Genomic DNA, 13,980 nt, shown 5'->3' with positions numbered 1-13,980 from the left:
TAAGCCAGCAGGTGGTCATCCCCCAAGGGCCCAGACTGCGAGAGGGCGCAGGTGGGCTGAAGGACCCCCCCCCCCTACCCCGAGTGCACAAATTTTTGTATATATCCCTAGTGTTGAATATAACCAGCAAAAATAAACATCTTTGACTTGTTCCTTGAATTAGCAGGAAAGCACACAGGCTTCTCAATGTAATCTGATGTTACCTGTGTTATTTTATAGACGATTTGTACGGGAGATAAATTATGTATATTCCTATTTTATTTAGTGTTTGTTTTTCATGAGGAGTTGGATTTGTCAAACATTTTTTTCTTCATCTATTGAGATAAACATGCAATTTTCTGTCACTTTTTCTATTAATTTACTGTATTACATTGACATAGATAGATGATAAACTACCGATCCTGGGATTAATCCCACTTTGTTATGTTGTATAATCCTAATGATATCTTCTGATTCAGGTTTTCTAGTATTTTGATTGATAACTTTTATATTTATATTTACAAGAGATAATGGTTTATATTTTTCTTTTCTGGTGGTTTCTTTGTCTGATTTTAGTATGAGCATACTACTGGCCTCAATGAGTGAGCGAGTGTTTCCTCCTCTTCTGTTTTTATAAAGAGTTTGCTAATAATGTTATTAATCCTTCATTAAACATTCAATGGAATTCATCATTAAAGCCATCTAGTCCTAGGCTTTTTTGTAGAAAGTTTTTAAATTAATAATTTTATTTTTTAAAGGTCTATTCAGGTCTTCTATTTATTTTTTTGTTATTGACTGTATTCCCTATGCTGCACTATAAATTCCCATTACTATTTTGTAAGTATTAATCTGTACTTCTGAATCTCTTCCTTCACCTTTTCCACTTAGTTTGCCAATGGCCCGCCCCTGAGCAACCCTCAGTCTTTTCTCTGTATCTATGAGTCTCTTTCTGTTTTATTTGTTTCTTTATATGGTCCTTTAGATTCCAAAGATAAATGAAATCATTTGGCAGTTGTCTTTCACTGACTGACTTATTTCACTTAGCATAATACCCACTAGGTCAATCCATGTAAAACTTTGTTTCTGTTGCTCAAGATTGCTGTGGCTTTTGGGGGTCTTTTATGGACCCATATAAATTTTTGGAATACTAGTTCTCCTTTTGTGAACTATATCATTGATATTTTGATAGGAATTTCATTGAATCTATAGATTGCTTTGGATTATATTGAAAGTTTTATGATATTGATTCTATCTATGAGCACAGCATATGCTTCCATTTATTTCTGTCTTCTTCAGTGTGTTCTAATTTTTTGACTACATGTATTTTGCCTCCTTGGATACATTTATTCCTAGGTATTTTTTTAAATATATTTTATTGATATCTTAAAGAGAGGAAGGGAGAGGGATAGAGAGTTAGAAACATCGATGAGAGAGAAACATCGATCAGCTGCCTCCTGCACACTCCCTACTGGGGATGTGCCCACAACCAAGGTACATGCCCTTGACAGGAATCAAACCTGGGACCTTGCAGTCCACAGGCCAACGCTCTATCCACCAAGCCAAACCAGTCAGGGCAATTCCTAGGTATTTTTTATGCAATTGTAAATGGGATTCTTTTCCTATTTTTTTTTTGTTTCTGATCATTCATTATTGCTGTATAAAATGCAACAAATTTCTGATTATTAATTTTGTATCATGCAACATTACTGAATTTATTTATCAGTTTTAGTAGTTTTTGGTGGAATCTTTAGAGTTCTCCATATATAATATCATGCCATCTGCAAATAATGACAGTTTTGTTTCTCCCTTTTCAATTTGGATGCCTTTGATTTCTTCTTCTTGTCTGATTGCTATGGCTAGGACTTCCAGTACTATGTTGAATAAGAATGGTGAAAGTGTACAACCCTGTCTTGTTCCTGATCTTAAGAAAAATACTTTTAGGTTTCTTCATTGGTTATGATGTTAGCTTTAGCTGTGGGTTTGCCATATATGGTTTTTATTATGTTGAGGGATGTTCCTTCTATTTCTACTTTGCTGAGAATTTTATAATAAATAGGTGCTGTTTTTTTAATGAATGTTCTGCATCTATTGATATAATCATATGATTTATCCTTCATTTTGTTTATGTGTTGATTATGTAGTTTGATTTGGGGATATTATACCAACCTTGCATCCCTGGAATAAATCACATTTGGTCATGCTGTATGATCTTTTAAATGCATTGCTGGATCCAGTTTGTTAACATTTTATTGAGGATTTTAGTATCTATGTGCATCAGGGATATTGGCTTATAATTTTCTTTCTTTGTTATGACTTTATCTGGTGTTAGAATTAGAATAACGCTGGCCTCATAAAATGAGCTTGGGAGTCTTTCCTCCTCCTAAAATTTCTGGAATAGTTTGGGAAGGATAGGTATTAATTCTTCTTTGAATATTTGCTAAAATTCACTTATGAATCAATATGCTCCAGAAATTTTGTTTGTTGGGATTTTTTTTATGCACGTGCTTCAGTTTCATTAGTTGTAATCAGCCTGTTCAGATTTTCTGTTTCTATTTTATTCAGTTTTGGAAGGTAGTATGTTTTTAGAAATTTAGCCATTTCTTCCAGATGGCTTAATTAATTGACATTTAGTTGTTCATAATATTTTCTTATAATTCTTTGTGTTTCTATGGTGTCAGTTGTTATGTCTCCTCTTTCATTTCTGATTTTATTGATTGGTTTCTCTCCCTTTTTTTCTTGATAGATCTGGTTAAAGATTTATCAATCTTGTTTATTGTTTCAAAAAACAGCTCATGGTTTCACTGATCTTTTGTATTTTTATTTTTAGATTATTTCATTTATGTATGATCTGATCTTTATAATTGCCTTCATCCTACTCATTTTGGACTTTGTTGTTCTTTTTCTAGTTCCTTTTGGTGTAACATTAGATTGTTTATTTAATTCTTGAGTTAGGCCTATAATGCTAGGACTGCTTCTGCTATGTTGCATAAATTTGGGGTTGTTTTGTTTCCATTTTTATTTTTCAAGGTATTTTTTTATTTCTTCCTTTATTCCATTGTCAACCCATTAATTGTTTAGTAACATGCTATTTAGCTTCCATGTGTTTTTGTGCTTTTCAGTTTTTTTTTCTTATAATTAACTTCTAGTTCATTACCATTGTGGTCAGAGAAGATGCTTGATATGATTTTAATTGTCTTAAATTTATTGAGACTTGTTTTCTGATTTAACATATGGTCTATCCTAGAAAATGTTCCATGTGCACTCAAAAAGAATGTATATTCTGCTGCTTTGGGATGAAATACTCTGAAAATATAAATTAAACCTTTCTGATCTATTGTGTCATTATGGCTTTTTTTTCTGTTGATTTTCAGTCTGGAAGATCAAGACATTGATGCCAAAGGGTGTTAAAATCCCTTACTATGACTGTATTACTGTAAATCTCTCCCTTGTCCATAAATACTTCATTTATATATTTAGGTGCTCCTATGTTGGGTGTACAAATGTTTACAAAGTTAAATCTCCTGTTGTATTCATCTCTTTATCATTACATAATGTCCTTCTTTGTTTCCTATTTCTAGCCTTTTTTAATTAATCCTCACCTGAAGTTATTTTTTCCATTGATTTTTGGAGACTCTGAAAGGGAGGGAGAAGGGGGAGAAAGAGAGATAGAGATAGTGAAAGAGAAAGAGATACAGATAGAGATAGAGATGATAAAGATAGATAGAGATAGAGATAGAGATAGAGATAGAGATAGAGATAGAGATAGAGATAGAGACAGAGATAGAGATAGAGAGATAAACACCAATGTGAGATAGACACATCAATTGGTTGCCTCCCTCACCCTGAACAATGCCAGGGATTGAACCTGCAACTCAGGTACATACTCTTAACTGGGGATTGAATTTTTGACCCTTCAGTCCCAATGCTGACACTTAACCACTGAGCAAAACAGGCCAGGACTATAGCCTTTGTTTAAAGTGTGTTTTGTTTGATATAAGTATTGCTTCCCCTCTTTTTATTCATTTGCATGAAATATCTTTTTCTATACCTTTACTTTCAGTCTGTGTGTGTCTTTCATCCTGAGGTGGGCTCCTCTAGACAACATCTACATGGGTCTTATTTTATTATCCATTCAGCTATCCTGTAATTTAATTGGAGCATTTAAGCCATTTACATTTAAAGTGATTATTGATAGGTAAATATTTATTGCCATTTTATTCTTTATAATTATGTTCCTCTTTTTTTCTATCTTCTTCTTCAAAAAGTTCCCTTTAACACTTCTCATAATGCTTTTTCTCTATGGAAAAACTCTTATTTGTCCTTTAATTTTAAATAATAGCCTAGCTGTGTAGAGTATTGTTGGTTATAGGTCCTTGCTTTTCATAATTTTAAATATTTTGCATCAATCCCTTCTGGCCTGAAAAGTTTCTGTCGAGAAAAGAGCTGACAAGTCTTATGTGAGTTTTCTTGTAGGTAACAGTTTTTCTCCTGCTGCTTTTAAGATTCTCTCTTTGTCCTTAATCTTTGCCATTTTAATTATGATGTGTGTGGCCTCTTTTGGTCCATCTAGTTTGGGACTCTCTGGGCTTCTTGGACTTGTGTGTACTTTCCCTTCACCACATTGGGAAAATTCAGTCATTATTTCTTAGGTTCTCAATCCCTTGTTCTCTCTGTTCTCCTTCTGGTACCCCTATGATATGGCTTTTTTTATGCCACCTATTGTCCCTGTGGTCCCTTAAACTATCCTCCTCTTTTTTTAATTCTTTTTTTCTTTTTGCTGTGCTGATTGTATGTTTTCTGCTACCTTGTCATCCAAATCACTGATTTTATCCTCTGCTTCAAATAACCTACTATTGATACCTTCTAATATATTCTTCATTTTAGTTATTGTATTATTTATTTCTGACTAATTTTTTATGGTTTACATGTCCTATTTTATTATTGCTATCTCTTTGTATAAGATCTCACTGAGTTAATTCTTCCACTAAGATTCTTGAGCATCCTTCTAACCATTGTTTTGAACTTTGAATTTGGTAGACTGTTTGCCTCTATTTCACTAAGTTCTATTTTATTTTATTTATTTATTTTTATTTTTTATTGCTTAAAGCATTACAAAGGGTATTACATATGTGTCCCTTTTTTCCCCCGCCCTTGACAATACCCCAGCTTCCCCTACCCCCCAGTGTCTTATGTCCATTAGTTATGCTCATATGCATGCATACAAGTCCTTCAGTTGATCTCTTACCCCCCTCCCTCCTGCCCCCCAACCCTCCCCGGCCTTCCCACTGCAGTTTGACAATCTGTGTGAGGCAGCTCTGCCTCTGTATCTATTATTGTTCAAAAGTTTATAATGGTCTCTATTATCCATGAAATGAGTGAGATCATGTGGTATTTTTCCTTCATTGACTGGCTTATTTCACTTAGCATAATGCTCTCCAGCTCCATCCATGCCGTTGCAAATTGTAAGAGTTCCTTCTTTTTTACAGCAGCATAGTATTCCATCGTGTAGATGTACCACAGTTTTCTAATCCATTCATCTACTGATGGGCATACAGCCTAAATGCCCATCACTAAGTTCTTTTTGTGGTGATTTCTCCTGTTCTTTTATTTGGAACATGTTTCTTTGTTTCTTATTTTTCTGCTTCTCTGTATTTTCCTCTATGTATTAGGTAGATCTGTTATGTCTCCCAGTCTTGGTAAGGTGGCCTTATGTAGTAGGTGTCCTGTGGGGTTAAGTAGCACAGTCTCCCTGACCACCCAATCAAGGTGCTCCAAGAATGTCCGTTGTGTGGTTTATATGAGCCCTCCTATTGTAGTTGAGTCCTGATTGCTGTTGGCCCCTGCATGCTTGGGGTTGACCCTTAGGCTTACTGATTGTGAAGATCAACAGCAAACACAGTGTAGAAGTTGCTGTGAAAGTGCTTACAACAGGAAAAGAATTCACTTAAGTAGGGGTTGGTGCCTGCCAGTATCTCACATTGGATATCCTGCTTTTGGAACTAATTTGGTCCTAGTCTGATGTGGTCTGAAGCCTACCACTGGGATGTGTTGGTTCATGGGCTTCTTGGCAGGGACTTCAGTACAGATATCAGATGCTGCCTTTGACCAGTTTTAAGCTACCCGTTTGTATTTAAAAGTAATTCACAGTTTGTGGCTGCATCTACTGGGCCTGAGTGTGCATGGGAAGAGCCAAAAAGGGTGCACCAATACCACTATCCCCAGTACCAAGTTCAAGGCACATCAACAAAAAGCCCAAGGCACCCTGAGATCCTCCTCCATCCGCCTCCACCTACCAGCTGCCTTTTAGACTCAGTCACTTAAAGAGCCTTTGGTAGTATGGGAGTTTATGGGAAGTAAGTTCTCAGTGAGTCACCAGGTAGGGATGAATGGTGTTCCCCAGATTGATGCAGGTTCAAACTTGGTGTCAGTCTTGGGTCTGAGCTACTCAGCAAAAGTCGTAGGATACACCAAGGCCAGCCACCTCCTGTGGGGTCTTCATGGACTTTTGTGGTGGGATGAGACCCAGAGAGTCATCAGAGTGAGGCCAGAGTTATCAGACCCAAACAGACCAATATTTTGCTGTGTGAAGTCAGGCAGGTGAAGGAAAAATTGCCCCTGCCCTAGAGCCATGCAACTCAGTTGGTCCCCGATTCTGTCTGGACCTCCCAGAGAGCCCAAGATCAGCAGAGTGGGGCTGCTGTGAATCAGGAGGGTGGGGCTAATAGATCTCTCCTGGGGGGCGTGCAGTGCCAGTCAGGTTCATGGGAACTTGGGAAATGGCACCTACCCCAAAATCACAGAACTCCATCTCTGACATGCCCTGAGTCTTTCCAGACCTTTATACCCCTTGTCCAGCCAGATGACTCCTCTATAGAGCATGATCTCTGTAGGGTGGGGTCATAGGGAATCAGTAGGGTGAGAATTCCCAGGCTGATGCAATATAGATGGGAGTGCTCCACCCAAGAAAAATGGTGTTTGTGGTGTGGGAGAGGGACTCAGCACAGGGACCCTAACAGTTGTCCCTTCAGCTCTCTCCCTGGAGCCCCACAACCCAGTCTTGACTCACACAAGAGTGAGTGGCTATAAACTAGATTTTATACATTGGTTCTTTTAGAGGACACCTGTGTCTCTAGCAGACTCTGTCTCTTCCTGGCAGACAGAATCCCTACCAACTTTCACAGCCAGATGTTATGTTGGTGCCTCTTCCTGGCTCTTGTTTGCTGGAATGTGGAACCTGGCTTGGGGTTGAGATTTCATGCTCCTCAGGAGGAACCTTTGCAGCTGAGATATCCCTCCAGAATCTCAGCTGCTTTCCATGGGAACAGGGCCAGCCCTTTTCGAGTCTCTGCCCTTTGTAACAGTCTCAATGTGGCTTCTATAAATTCTTGGCTATACGACTTCTGTTCAGCTAGTTTTCAGTTGGTAATTCAGGTTTACTTTGCTATATTTTAGTTATAATTCCAATTTGGTAGTAAGAGGAGGTGAATTTAACTTCTATCTACTCTGCTGCCATCTGAGATTCTCTATTGTATTTATTCTTCAGTCAGGTTTGATAGGTTTTATTTTTCTAGAAATTTATTTCATCTAGGTTATCTAATCTGTTGAAATACAATTATTTCTTAATATCTATGTATCTATATATTTTTATTTATTTTCTAAAGTTTTACATATGTCTCCTTTTTCCCCAATTGACTCTCTCCCCCCGTCATTTCCACCTGGACAAGCCCCCACCGCCCCAGTGTCTGTGTCCATGGGTTATGCTAATATGCATGCATACTAGTCCTTTGGTTGCTCTCTAACCTCCCCCCTCCCCTACCATTTGTCTCTGGGTCTATTCTATTCATCAAATTATGTTGATCATTATATTCCACATATGAGTGAGATCATGTGATATTTATCCTTCTCCCACTGGCTTATTTTGCTTAGCATAATGCTCTCCAGTTCCATCCATGCTGTTGCAAATGGTAAAAGTTCCTTCTTTTTTTATAGCAGCATAGTATTCAATTGTGTAGATGTACCACAACTTTTTAATCCCTCATCTGCTGATGGGCACTTAGGTTGTTTCCAAATCTTAGCTATTATAAATTGTGCTGCTATGATCATAGGGGTGCATAGATCCTTTCTGATATATTTTTTAAATTTCTGTAAGATCAGTAGTAGTATACCCTCTTTCATTCCTGGTTTTAGTAATTTGAATCTGCTCAATTTTTCTGGGTTCTTCTAGCTGAAAGTTTGTTGATAATGTTGACCTTTTTAAAGAATCAACTTAAGCCCTAGCTGGTTTGGCTCAGTGGATAGAGCATTAGACTGCAGACTGGAAGATCCCGAGTTCAATTCTGGTCAGAGCACTTGCTTGGGTTACGGGCTCAGTCCCCAATAGGAGGTGTGCAGGAGGCAGCCAATTAATGATTCTCTCTCATCATTGATGTTTCTATCTCTCTCTCCCTCTCCCTCCCTCTCTGAAATCAATAAAAATATATTTTTTTAAAATAATCAACTTAAAATGTTTTTCTATATTTTTCTATTCTTTAGTTTATTTTCATTTTAGTCTTTTTGAGTTGTTATTGAATTTATTGGGGTGACATTGGTTAATGAAATTATATAAGTTTCAGGTGTATCTATATATATAAAATGCTAATATGCAAAGTGTCCCCTCAGGAGTTCGACCATGAGATCAGGAGTTTGATCACTTGCTATGACGTGTGCTGACCACCAGGGGGTGGCACAGAACATGGCAGGTAACCAGTGGTGGTGACGGGGCACTGAGGGAGTGAGGGAAGGAGGAGGTGGGAGTCTTGGAACCTGATTGGCCCTGATCGCCAGGCCTGGGGACCCTACCCGTGCACGATTTTCATGCACTGGACCTTTAGTAATTCTACAATACATCATCTGTATATTGTATTGTATGTTGTGATCACCACTCCAAGTCAGCTCTCTTTTTTGTCAGAAATCATAACCCCTTATGCTCCTTTACCTTCCCTAACAGCCTTTTCCTCTGATATTCACCATACTGTTGTCTGTGTATGAGTTTTTGCTTTTCTTTTTGCTTAATCCCTTCACATTTTTCATCCAGTCTCCCAACTCCCCTCCCCTCTGACAGCTTTCAGTCTGTTCTCTCTATCTATGAGTCTCTGTTGTGTTTGTTAGTTTATTTTTTTCATTAGATTCCACATATAAGTGAAATAATATGCTATTTCTTTTTCTCTGAATAGCTTATTTCACTTAGCATAATACTCTCCAGGTCCATCCATGATATTGCAAAGGGCAAGATTTCCTTCTATTTTACGACCAATTACTAGTAGTATTCAATTGTGTAAATGTACCATAGTTTTTATATCAACTCATCTACTTATGGGCACTTGGGCTGCTTCCAAATTTTGGCTATTGAAGGTAATGCTGCAATGAACATAAGGGTGCATGTATTCTTTTGAATTAGTGTTTTGGGTTTGTTTAGATATATCTCCAGAAGTGGAATTGCTGGGACCTTTAGCATACTATTTATTAAGCTTTATTGAGATATAAATGATACATAATATTGCATACACTCAATGTATACATCTTGATGAGTTTGAACATATGCATATACCAGTGATGCCATCACCACAATCAAGGTACTAAACATATCCATCATCTCCAGAAATTTTCTTGAATTACCGTGTGTGTGTTGTGTGTAGTAAGAACACTTAACATGATATCTATGCTCTTAACATATTTTAAAGTTCATAGTACTATATTATCAACTGTAGTTACTAAGTTGTTCAGCAGACCTCTGGAAATTACTTGTGTTGCATTAACTGAAACTTTGTATCTGTCGAGCAAGAATTCCTCATTTCCTTCTCCCTCTAGATCCCTGGCAACCAATTTTCTGCTTTTTCACAATTCAATTTCTATTGAATGTTACTGTATTTTGCATATTGTGAATATTATTTCTGTGTGTCTATTTATACATATTTTTCTATAAACAGTAATGAATTTTGTTCTGCCAAGCAGTGAAGATAATTGTATGTTTGTTAAATCCTTTTACATCTTTTTAAAAGGTTTCTTAGTGTACTTCTAGAAATGTATTTACCAGTACCAATTTAGTTCTATGCCTGTTTTGTGAACTTCCTTGTGTTCATACTGAATACCTTGGGTGTTCAATGAGGTCTCTCTCCTCTAATTGCTGAGAAATCAAACATCTCTTAGTTTTGTATGAATAATGGTAGTTGGTTTTTTGTTTGTTTGTTTGTTTTGTTTTGTTTTGTTTTTTTTACTTTCCCCCCTCTAGTAGTTATTCTTGACCTGATATTTGCTCTTTGCCTGACCTTATGAAGTTTCATCCAATGGTCATTCAGCTTAGTATTCTGTAAAGATGCAAGTGAACTGCTATGCAGATTTCTAGATTTTTTTTCCTGGCTTTTAATTTTATTTGGTATCCCCCTCCCCAAACTTTTGATGTCCCAGTCTTCCTGAATTCTTATCTAATTTTCCTCATATCAGGGAAGATTTTGTGGCTCTGGAATTTGTTGCTGATCTACTTAATATCAGTTCATATTTACAGTGAGAAATATATACTCTTGTGACTTCCTAAAGCATAACCAAAAGAGTAAGCCTCCCATATAGTACTATATTTTGTTTTTTAGTTTACATATTTTTCCTCTACTGCATCTACTTCACATGAAAATTCTAAAAAGAAATGTGCACTTATGACTTTATGCTTTTATATGAAAAGAAAATTTTTGATGTGATTTTTCTACATGTAATTCGCCTCACTTTAGAGGCATCATTTTAGGGAAAGCACAAAGACTTTTAGCTATTTGTTGAAATAAAAATAACTCTCACCCAAAGTAAAATATTGCCATTCAAATTGAGGTAATAAGCAAAAAGTTATTAGTGACAAGAATAAATACTCAAAGTCTAGTATTTATCATTGTTTCCCTTTAATTTCTGAACTGACAAATGATAATTGCTCAGGCAATTAAAATAATTAGGAAAATGTGGAAGCACAAAAGGAAAAGCCTCTTAGAAGTGCAATATAAATTCATAAGGAGATTTTCACGTACATTTTCTGCACCTTATCCTGGAGTAGGATGATTACCAGGTGCTTTTTACTGTATTGACTATTGATAGATCACATGCCATATGAGTTCTCTCAGGGAACAAGCTCCAATAGAAGCATGGTTACCTCAGAATGTAGGCCTAGTTTTAAAGAAGGCTCCTGGGGATCTTGGGATTTGTATTTTGTAAGTGTCTTGGTAATAAAGGACTGTTTTCAGAACCCACATTTGTTTACTATCTTGTAAAATTTTAATATGTCTTTTTGAATACATTGTTTTGTGCTATAAGTAAAATCACTGGACAGTCTTACCACTTAAAAATGCTCATTGACTTTTTTAGCTGCAGGCGGCAGTCTGAGGGAGGCTGTGGAAGAATTAGAAGATTGACAGTGGCTTTATGAGAGAAATGACAGTTTCTGTGAAGAATATAATATTCCTAGATAAAATAGGCCAACCTTAATTTAGAGAGAATACACTTTAAAATCAATCAAAATGGGAATTTACTGAGAGAACCACTATGGTGTTTTAGTGCACAACAAACACTTAAGCTACTCCATATTCTGATAGTATAGTGACAGCTGGGGTTGGTGTCAGAGATTGATGATACCAATTTCTAAGGAGAGAGTATCTCAGAAGTAAATAGATGTTATTTTGTTACAATTTTGTAAAATTTGTTCTATTAGGCATGACTTTTTCAGTTTAGGTATACTTTCTATTAAGTTATTCATTCAGAATATTGCAATAGACTACTGACAGTTGTATGAACCAATATCAAATTATTTATCTCAATTAACACTATTTTTATTTAACTAATTTCAAGGTATATTCCCTCTAAATTAAAATTTTCCTTCATTACATAGAATTTTTTTTCCCTCACAGGAACTCATTTATCATATTAAAACTCTGTTATTCAGGACATGAAACACTTTACACACAGTGCTGCTTGTGCACAGTGGGGAGTTAAATGAGTTCATCTCATAACAAAATTTAGAAGACTATGAGACTGGAAAGGAGAGTATTCAGTGAATTTGGACAATATGGAGTTATATTAAAATTATGCTAGCTGATACTAGGGTTAGCAACAATAATTTAGGAGAGATTCTTGAATGTGGTAAGCTGGGAGGCTATTTCAAAATAAATTAATATGTAGTTCTACTTTCTATTATTTAAATACTAGAGGCCCGGTGCATGAAATTTGTGTATGGAGGGGTTCCCTCAGCCCAGCCTGCACCCTCTCCAATCGGGGATGGCTGGCTCCTAACTGCTCACCTGCCTACTTACCTGATCACCCCTAACTGCCTCTGCCTGCCAGCCTGATTGCCCCTAACCACCTCCCCTGCCAGCCTGATCGCCCCTAACTGATTCCCCCTGCCTGCCTGGTCACCCCCAATGGTCTCCCCCTGCCAGCCTGGTGACCCCCAATGGCCCTCCTCTGCAGGCCTGATCTCGCCCCCAACTGCCCTCCACTGCAGGCCTGATATCGCCCCCAACTGCCTCCCCCTGCAGGCCAGTTCATCCCCAATGGCCCTCCCCTTCCGGCCTGGTCACCCCCAACTTCCCTCCCCTGCCGGCCTGATCTCACCCCCAACTGCCCTCCCCTTTCCTCCTGGTCACCTCCAACTTCCCTCCCCTGCTGGCCTCATCACCCAAACTGCTCTCCCTTGCCGGTCTGGTCACCCTAAACAGCCCTCCCCTTGCCAGCCTGGTCACCCCCAATGGCTTTCCCCTGCTGGCCTGGACACCCCCAACTGCCCTCCCCTACAGGCCTGATTTTGTTCCCAATTGCCCTCCCCTGCCTTCCTGGTTACCCCAAATGCCTTTCCCTTCCAGCCTGATAGCCCCTAACCCCCTGCTGGCCTGATCTCACCCCAACTGCCCTCCCTTGCTGGCCTGATTACCTCTAACTGCCTCTGCTTCAGCCACCACCACCATGGCTTTGTCCAGAAGGAAGTAGGACGTCCGGAAGACGGCCAGTTGACCCAGTCTAATTAGCATATTACCCTTTTATTAGTATAGATAGATTATATAGGATAGAATTGCTTAAATGGGGGGGGGGCTTTTTCAGCAGGAAGAGATGCTCTTGGCAGACAAAAATACATAATCCCTATATCTGGTCTGATAGCCAGCCATATGCACTATACTGCCAAACCAGTCATTAAAAAATTGAAACTGCTTTCTTACACCTTACACCAAACAGCTGTTGCCCTTAAAACCCCTCCTCAGCCCCCATCTTAGGTTCTAAACTTCACAGTTTACCCAGATTAGGTTCTAATAGGTCAGTTTCTATGCCAGTCAGCGTCACAAGCTCCACCTCCTAGGCAGCCATTGGCTACTCACAGTTCACCCAGATTTGGTTCTGATTGGTCGGTTTCTATGCCAGTCAGCGTCTCCAGGACTATCTCTGGGCCTGATCCACAGCCACCACAGCAGCTGTGGATCAGGCAGTTCACCCAGATTTGGTTCTGATTGGTCGGTTTCTATGCCAGTCAGCGTCTCCAGGACTATCTCTGGGCCTCTCTCTGGGCCTCTTTCCACACCTGATCTCCAACTGCCACGTTAGGCCTCCAGCCCAGCCCCAGGTTGGAGGCTAATGACCTTGCCATGCCCGCCTCACCCCGCCCAAACCCTGCTGCCCCACCCGCCCACTGGCCACCAGAGATGCAGTGAGAGGAGCCTGTGGGCCACAGGAGAGGGACTAAGAGGTGGTCCATGCCATTTCCTGGTGACCGGTCATCCATCTGGTCATTTAGGTCGTGATGGTTCCTGGCCCCTTTTTTTTTTTTAAATATGGAACGCTTCACAAATTTGCATGTTATCCTTTGCGCAGATCCCGGGGTAACCTTCTCTATATTGTTCCATTTTTAGGGGAGGTTCTGGGGAAGCATGTTTTTTTTTTTTTTATGTATAGGTTGACGAATTTTCCCTATATACCTGCCCCGGGGGCCAAGAAAAAACCTCTCCCTAA

At 38.6% G+C, this 13,980-nt stretch overlaps 1 non-coding gene across 1 annotated transcript; it reads right to left on the bottom strand.

Annotated features, from left to right (window-relative positions):
• Positions 1-13,796: 13,796 nt before the first annotated feature.
• LOC111827249 lies at positions 13,797-13,900 on the bottom strand. Its single transcript, XR_002830757.1, has one exon. It is a non-coding gene; the product is annotated as a U6 spliceosomal RNA (small nuclear RNA).
• Positions 13,901-13,980: the final 80 nt, after the last annotated feature.

Source organism: Myotis lucifugus, unplaced genomic scaffold (genome assembly GCF_000147115.1).
Source record: "Myotis lucifugus unplaced genomic scaffold, Myoluc2.0 scaffold_2, whole genome shotgun sequence".
Lineage (NCBI taxonomy): Eukaryota > Metazoa > Chordata > Mammalia > Chiroptera > Vespertilionidae > Myotis > Myotis lucifugus.
Note: the sequence above shows the minus strand (reverse complement) of the source record. Positions and strands in the feature narration are given on the sequence as shown.